The sequence below is a fragment of the Euphorbia lathyris genome, chromosome 5, assembly GCF_963576675.1.
Source record: "Euphorbia lathyris chromosome 5, ddEupLath1.1, whole genome shotgun sequence".
Taxonomy (NCBI): domain Eukaryota; kingdom Viridiplantae; phylum Streptophyta; class Magnoliopsida; order Malpighiales; family Euphorbiaceae; genus Euphorbia; species Euphorbia lathyris.
The window spans coordinates 92,143,273-92,151,671 of record NC_088914.1 but is presented as its reverse complement, the minus strand read 5'-3'; positions in this window follow the sequence as shown (position 1 = coordinate 92,151,671).

Genomic DNA, 8,399 nt, shown 5'->3' with positions numbered 1-8,399 from the left:
GGGCTATTCTTACTGGAATCAATCTTGCTAAAAGGCTGGGTGTTAAGAGGCTCTCTGTGGAGTCTGATAATTTGGAAGCAATCAAAATGATTTCTGAGAATCATTCTATGGGTCTTAACAGTCGCAACCTCATCAAAGCTATTATAAGGCTTTGCTCCTCCTTTGAGTTCGTAGAGTTCAGACACATTTTTAGAGAGCAGAATCGTGTTGCTGATCGCTTGGCGGCGGCGGGCCATGAAGGGACGTTAGGCGTTACTACCCTTCCTGTTTCCCCTAGTTTCATCTCTCATCTTCTCTTAGAATATAGGATTGGGGTTAGCTTCCCTAGGCTAATTCCTGGGTAGTTTGTTGTTGTTCGTTTTTCTTTTCCTTTTCTACAAAAAAAAAATAGATGGATCGAACTGGATCGCTCGTGTTATTTTTGTTAATCTCAACCCCGTCAATAAAATTGGCGAGCTTTAGTAGACGTGGGCCGGGATGGATCTATGAACAATTTTTATTGTCCAAGTCCGGTCCAAAGAACACGGACCTAGGCGGACCGGACAGGTACTCGGACCTGTGGATATATCTATCTAAAAGTCACAAGCATTTTTGTTCAGACTACGTTGTGATGACTCGTGGAGAATTTCCGAGGAACTTCCGTCTCTGTGGGGGCGTCGTTGGGTTCGACGGGGGGAAGCTCCGATGCCAAAGTCAGTATGGAAGAATAAGAGAGCAAACTGAATTGACAAAGAGTAAGTGAATGTGTACTTTGATAGCCTGAGACATAGGCTATATATAGTCATGAAGCCGTAACTTTCAGTAACTAGAAAGTCTCCATTAATGTTCCATTAATGGCGGTTACTAGTTTCCTTTAAGTTGGCTGTTAGCTAATTGATAGCTCATTAATGGTCTTTATAGCCGGATCGGCCCAACCGTTCTAATGGCGGATTGAGTGTTTATGGAGATTCGCCTCACAGGTTCGCTCGCGGGTCTCCTTTGGTGAGACCTTGGTGATCCGCCCGTCGGATCTCTTTGTTTCAATACGCCGCGGTATTCCCGTATCAGTTGATCAACACGTGGCGTTCTTAGGTGAATATCTCTTTTTATCCTTGGGATAATATCACAATGTTATCAGAAGCCCTCCCAAAGTTCCCTTAAAGTCCTTTAGGGCTTTTGAGCTTCTTTGCGCGCCGTCATGATTATTTGCATTAATGATCACTCTGTTCGATGCCAATCGAGGGGTGACACGTGTGGCAGGCGCACCGCTCGAGGAAAGAGAAAATTCTTTCTTCATTTCTTTTTTTCTCTTTCTTCCTCATTCGTTCTTCTTCTCCATTTTCCTTCGCTTCTTCTTTGCAGAGCTTCTCTCGGAGTTTCAGAATCCTTCGAGCCTTTATTTTTCATGTAAGTCCATCTTTTCATTCTATATTTTCTGAATGTTTAGGAGCTCTTCTTCATCCTCTGGATCAACCTCTGAACTTTTTAATTTGACCTCTCCCTCTGAAATTGTAGTTAGTTGGACCACTTCTTCGTCGGAAAATTCTCTTTCCTCCGAAGGTATGGTTAACTCTGATTTAGCTGAGTTGCGCGATTCGGCGTGTAATCGCGGTCGGACTCGTTTAGGTAGAAGTCAAAACCTTTCCGTTCCTACCACCGGTACTGCTCCAGCCATAGATTTTAGGCGATCTTCCGGGATGGTGGCTTCTTCTTCCGCCCCGCCTAGGAAAAAGACACCTCGTGCGGAGTCTACCTCCTCTCGTATGAGTGCCGCGGATCTAGCAGATCTGGCGAGTAGATTTCCATGGATAAATAACTATGAAACCCAACTGGCGGATTCTCATCAACGACCCGCCTGCCCGCCAAGCGGATTCTTGTCTGTATACAGTAGTCATATAGAAAGGGGGTTCCGACTGCCTCTTCCAAAGATGATGGCAGATATCCTTGCTTACTTTGACATTACCGCCAGCCAATTACATCCAAATGGCTGGTTAGATCTTGCTTTAGATTGTTACCTAGCCTCGAACTTAGGGGTAGTGTGCACCCCTCGTATCTTTCGATCTTTTCATAAACCGTCAAAGCGAAAGTCTGAGTCTTTCCTCACTTTTGCAAAGTTTGGAGCGTATTCGCCGTTTAGCGGCAAGATGTCCAACGTCCATTGTTGGGACGAAAAATTCTTCTATGTAAAGATAAACGAGGGCGAATCTCTAGGCTTTCCAACATTCTGGAATCCTAAACCTTTACACATGGCGGGAGATATGCGTATATTGACGGATAGTGATGAGGTAACGGCGGAGCTCATGAAGAGTGTCAAGGCAGATGCTTGGACATATGCTGACGCCTTAGACTTCATGATGAATGACATTCCCCTGATTCGCCGAGAAGGGGACAAGTTCATTTACTCGAAGACTGCACAATTTGATCAAGGTAACTTTGTTTTTTCTTTGAACCTTGATTGCTTTATTGTTCTCTTTGGCAGGGGTTTATCTAAGGCCAATCACGCTCTTGCAGAGAGGCGTATAAAGTTGAAGGAAGATGAGGCTCGCAAGAATGGGCAGGCGGTGGATCTCCAAAAGGGTGTAGGGAAACGTCCGACGGATATAACAGCCGATCCACCTCTGAAAAAGAGGAAACTCGCAGCTTCTGGTGGTCAAAAGTTTATGGCGGATGCCATGAAATCCGCCGCGCCCTTAGTGGAGGGGGAACAGGCAAGTTGCTTTTACTTTAATCTTTTTGCCATACTTTAAATCTAAGTTTTGATCCTCACATCTTCATGCAGACGGCGAAGCCTGACCTAGGCGGTTACTGGTTCGCCAAGTATGGTATCAAGGGATCCTTGAAAAATGAGTCTGTTATCAATGACCTGGACGAGGCTCTCGGTCAGTTAGGCGAGGTACAGAAGAACCAAAATCAGATCCCCGGATCAGCCCATGTTCAAATGGGAAAGATGGAGCTTCTAACGGTTAGTTCCTTCTGTCCTTTGGCTATAAGTGATCCCCTTTTGGTAGCTTTTGAATGAACTGTTCGTCTTAACAGATGTATACTCGCTTACGCGCCATGGAAGCTGAGCTCCTTCAAGGTGTAGCGGACAAGGCTACTATAGAAAAGTTGGAGAAAGAAGTCGTTGATGCCAATGCGAATGCCGCGTCCGCTATTGCCCGCAAGGATGCTGAGATCCAAAAGCTAAATGAGAAGATTGAAGCGGATGCTAAGGAGCATGAGGATGCTTTGGGAGATGCAAAGTACATGGCTGGGGAGCAAGTTTTCTATTACGGCGAGCTGATCATGGCGTACGTCCAGCTGGCGTATCCCGAGATCGATTTTACAGATCCGGAGTTCGCCGTTCCGGACCCAGATGTTGTTCTCAAATATAGCAAAATCTCGGACATCAAGGACTACCTCCGTGATCACGTTCGGAAATGGATGAAGGGGTCCGTCGAAGAAAGCAAGCCTTCCGTCAGTGTCAAGCTAGTGGACCTCGAGGAAGTACCTCCAAAGGCGGGTGAGGAGCCGATAACTGATGGCACCCTTCCTCTTGAGGGAACACCTTCTGGGGAAAAGGAAGTCTCCTTGGTGGGCGTATCCGGAGCTGTTGAGAATGAAGCTTCTCAGGCGGGCGCCTCAGGCGAGAAAAATGCTAAGGAGGATGCTCCTATCAATGTTTAGTTTTTTATTTGTAAAACTTAAGTACAATTGTTGAACCCTTTAATTTATTTATTATACTTCTACGTTTGCATAAGTAAAGTTGTAAGCTTTCAGGATTTATTTTGGAGTAGGTGGCCAGCCATACTCCATTGTGCGAACCTTTGTGAAGGTTTGAAGCTGTTTTATTCCTTTAGAGGAAGTTAAGCTGCCTTAGGGATCGTCTTGCTACCTATCTTTGAGGTGAAGCGATTCGCCTTTAGGACTTGTGAACCCTTCTTTGGGAAGGGTGCAAGAGAGTGTAAAGACCTTGCGTCCAAGGAATGTTTTAACTCTATCTCGAATGGTGATCATCTAAGGATGGATCCGCCCATGAGATTGTTCTCCTATCTTTGAGGAGAAAAAGTAGTTATATGATAGCAGTACTTTTTAGTGTGGGAAGCATTGGATGCCCCCCTTCTTTTTGAGACTGGAATATTTATATTGCTGCAAGAAAACACTTAAAAAGAATATGGACAATAGAACAATTGCTTTTTTATTGATAGGAGATACGCTTTATTACAGCAAACGGGTCTTATATGTGAGCCTCATTAAAACCTTTAATAAGAAAAACCTCATGGGAAAAAAGCTTACTAAAGGAAAAAGAGTACTCAAGACCTTGTTTACATTCTATTTTCTGGCAAAGTATTTACGGAGATTGTGGAGATTCCATGTGCGCGGCAATGTATTGCCTTCCATGTCTTGAATTTTAAATGTGGCGAACCCAATCTTGTCCACTATTCGATACGGACCTGTCTAGGTGAGCCCTAGCTTGCCCTTCCCTTCTCTAGATTGGATTTTGTCGGCCTTGCGGAGCACGAGGTCCCCCACATTCAAGTCTACGAGCTTGGCGTTTTTGTCATGATAGGCTGCGATCTGCTGCTTGTATGCCGCCATACGCACATATGCCTTGTCTCTCCTATCTTCCACTTGATCAAGACTTACTTTCAATCTTTGACTGTTTTCATCCTCGCAATAGAATGCAACTCTGTCACTTGGAACCAGTATCTCGACTGGGATTACAGCTTCCACACCATGAGAGAGGGCGAACGGGGTTTCGCCTGTGGCCGTTCGGGGAGTAGTGCGATACGCCCATAAGACGTTCATTAACTGATCCGCCCATTTCTTATCATGCTCACCCAGTCTTTTCTTTATTCCTTTTACGATTGTCCGATTCGTGACTTCGGTCATACCGTTGGATTGTGGGTAATATACGGAGGCGAATCTGTTCAGAATGCCCATTTTTCACAGAAAGCTTTGAACTCACCACAGTTGAATTGCGTCCCATTATCAGTGATGATCATGTGTGGTACCCCGTATCTTCCCACGATATTATCTTTGACGAACTCCACCATTCGTTCAGCATTGATGGAGGAGACAGCTTCAGCCTCTACCCATTTGGTGAAATGGTCTACTGCCACCACCACGTACTTCCTCTTTCTACGAGTAGGAGGAAATGGTCCAACAATGTCAATTCCCCAGACAGCAAAGGGTCGACCTTCGATGATGGGCCTCTAGAGATGTTTGGCGGTATGGGATTCATTCGCATGAATCTGACAACTATGGCAAGATTCCACCAGTTTCTGTGCATCAAGTTCCGCCGTGGGCCAATAAAATCCCGCTAACCTAGATTTCTTTAAGATGGAAGCGGATGCCTCATGGGCTCCACATGTTCCTTCGTGCAGCTCCTTGAGAACTTGTTGTCCTTCTTCTGGCAAAATGCATTTTAACCAAGGGTGGCTAAAAGATTTTCTGTAGAGGCAGTCGTTTATCATGGAGAAATAGGCCGCCTTCCTGACTATCCGCCGAGCTTCCTCCTTGTCCGTAGGTAGGGCTCCATCTAACAGATACTGGCGGATGGTAGACCTCCAATCATTTTCTACGGTCGTGAGTATGGATACTTCCTCCAAGGCGAAGGCGAGAGCTGCTTTGACTTCGAATGGGCATTGTGGATCCGCCCAGTTCTCTTTGCTGGAGGCCATTTTAGCTAGATGATCTGCTTCGGTGTTTGATCCTCGGGGTACATGGATCAATTCCCATTTAGTTTCTTTTGCTTCAAGGTGATCCATCAATTTTTTGACTTCAGCAACATATTTGGCCAAAACATCATCTTTTACCTCGTAATTTTTGATCACCTGGTTGACCATCAACTTGGAGTCACTATAGATCACAATCCGCTCGGGAGTGATTTCTTTTAAAAGGTGCAGTCCCAATATTAAGGCCTCATATTCCGCCGCATTGTTGGTTGCAAGGAAATCCAATTTTGCTGCATACCGTAGCTTTATATAGTGAGGACCCTTGATCACAATGCCTATACCTGCTCCTTCGGCCGAGGAAGCTCCATCCGTATACATTGTCCATTCTTCGATTTGAGATTTTGGGAGATTCATTCCCTCTTCTGTGAATTCATTCACAAAGTCTGCCAAGACTTGACTCTTCAAGGCTGATCTGCTTTCGTATCGTACATCAAATTCTCCAAGGTGGATTGCCCACTCCATCAATCTCCCTGAAGTTTCCAGCTTTTGCAATACCTTCCTCATGGGTATATTTGTTCGAACTATGATAGTATGAGCCTGGAAGTAAGGCCTAAGGCGAATTGATGTGGTGACAATGGCCAGCGCCATTTTATCAAGCTTGGAATATCTGGTTTCAACATCCTTTAATACTTTGCTTACATAATAGATTGGATACTGCTGGCCATCCTCTTCCCTTATCATGACCGTGCAAACAGCTTTATCTGTAACCGAGACATACATGTAAAGATTCTCATCTTTCAAGGGTCGACTCATCAAGGGAGGTTCTGTGAAAAACTGTTTGATTCCCTCGAAGGCTTTTTCGCAATCCTCGTTCCATTCAAACGCCTTTTGCTTTTTGATCACCTCATAGAAGGGCTGGCATCTACGGGCCGAACATGAGATAAACCTGCCCAAGGCTACGATCCACCCATTAAGACATTGCACTTCCATGATATTCCGTGGCGCTTGCATCTCCAGAACGGCCTTGATCTTGTCAGGATTTGGGCTTACTCATTTCTGGCTAATCATGAATCCCAAGAACTTTCCATACGTTGCCCCAAAGGTACATTTTTTTGGGTTTAGTTTGATGTTGTGACGTCGGAGTACGCCCAGTACCTCCCTTACATCATCTGCATGCTTTTCCACAGTGGTACTCTTGATGATCATATCATCAACATAGACGGAGTAGTTATCACCTTTGCTTTTCGCGAATATTTTATTCATCATTCGTTGATAGGTTGCACCTGCGTTCTTAAGCCCAAAGGGCATGACTTTGAAGCAATAAGTGGCTTGGTGAGTCACGAACGAGGTTTTGATTCTATCTGAAGGCTCCATTGGGATTTGGTGATAACTCGACTTTACGTTAGTGAAAGAGTACATGGCGTGTCCCGCGGTTCCATCTACGAGGATATCAATACACGGCAAAGGGTAGTTGTCTTTGGGACAAGCTTTGTTGAGATCCGTAAAGTCAATACACATGCGGTATGATCCGCCCGCTTTCTTGACTAGAACCACATTCGCTAGCCATTGTGTGTAAAGTACCTCTTCGATGGCATCCGCCCGCTGGAGCTTGGTGATTTCTTCTTCTATCACCTTCTACCTTTCAAGACCATGATTTCTCCGTTTTTGGGCTACCGGAACCGCGTCTTTGTCGATGTTGAGTTTGTGAGTGATCACATCTGGACTAATCCCGGGAAGGATCTCATCTTTCCATGCAAAGACGTCCTCCGCCTCATGGAGAACCTTGGTGATTGCTTCCTTAATTTCTCCCTTGAGCCCTTTAGCCATTCATACCTGTTTTTCATCCGCCATGAGGTACATCTCTGTTTCGCCCAAGGCCATTGTGACGAGTTCTTCCTCTTCCTCATCCTTAGACTGGGGGCGAATCATTAATGATGCCGAATACGTCTCTTGAGCTACCTTTTGGCTTCCTCTGATCATTACACCTCCTTTGGCCGTGGGGATATAAAGAGTTAAGTGGCGTATGGAGATAAGGGCTGCTGCTTCAGAGATAAAGGGTTGCCCAAGGATAATATTGTAAGCTAACTGGCCATCCATGATAGAAAATTCCAGATCGCCTTTCCAGACTTGATCTTCATCTGTTAACTCACAATCTAGTGTTACCTGTCCTTTTGTTTGGATGGTATGTCCTGTCACTCCCAGGATGTCCACTACGGTGGTTTCCACTTGGATTGGGTCGACCATAAGCTTGGCAAATGCTCCTCTTGTGATGACATTGCACGAACTCCCGGTATCGATCATCACTCTTTTCATCTCCCAGCCTTCCACCATCATAGTAATGACCAAGGCATCCGCATGAGGAGAGATCTTCGGGCCCACATCTGCAAAAGGGCGATTAAGTGACGCTTTGTCAAGAGCAGTGGTTCTTGCCTTTTTCAGTACAGGTTGGTACCCAGGTCCGCCTGCTATGACATTGATGGTCCCTTTTGCTTTCTTCTTCGAATCATCTCTGGATCTATCACCATCTCCCTTCTTGCCATCATTTTGGACGAACCGGTCCAATTTGCCTCTCTCGATAAGCCGTTCTATTTCTCTGGCTAGCTCCCAACATGCGTCTGTGTCATGGCCATTTTTCATGTGGTATTTACAATAATTTTTGGGATTTTTCCCAGTGTTAGTGTACTCCCCCCCTTTTGGTTCGGGTTATGAAATGCTCCGTTTGTGTTGGCTGTTCTCTATCCACATTAGCACTTCACTTTTAGA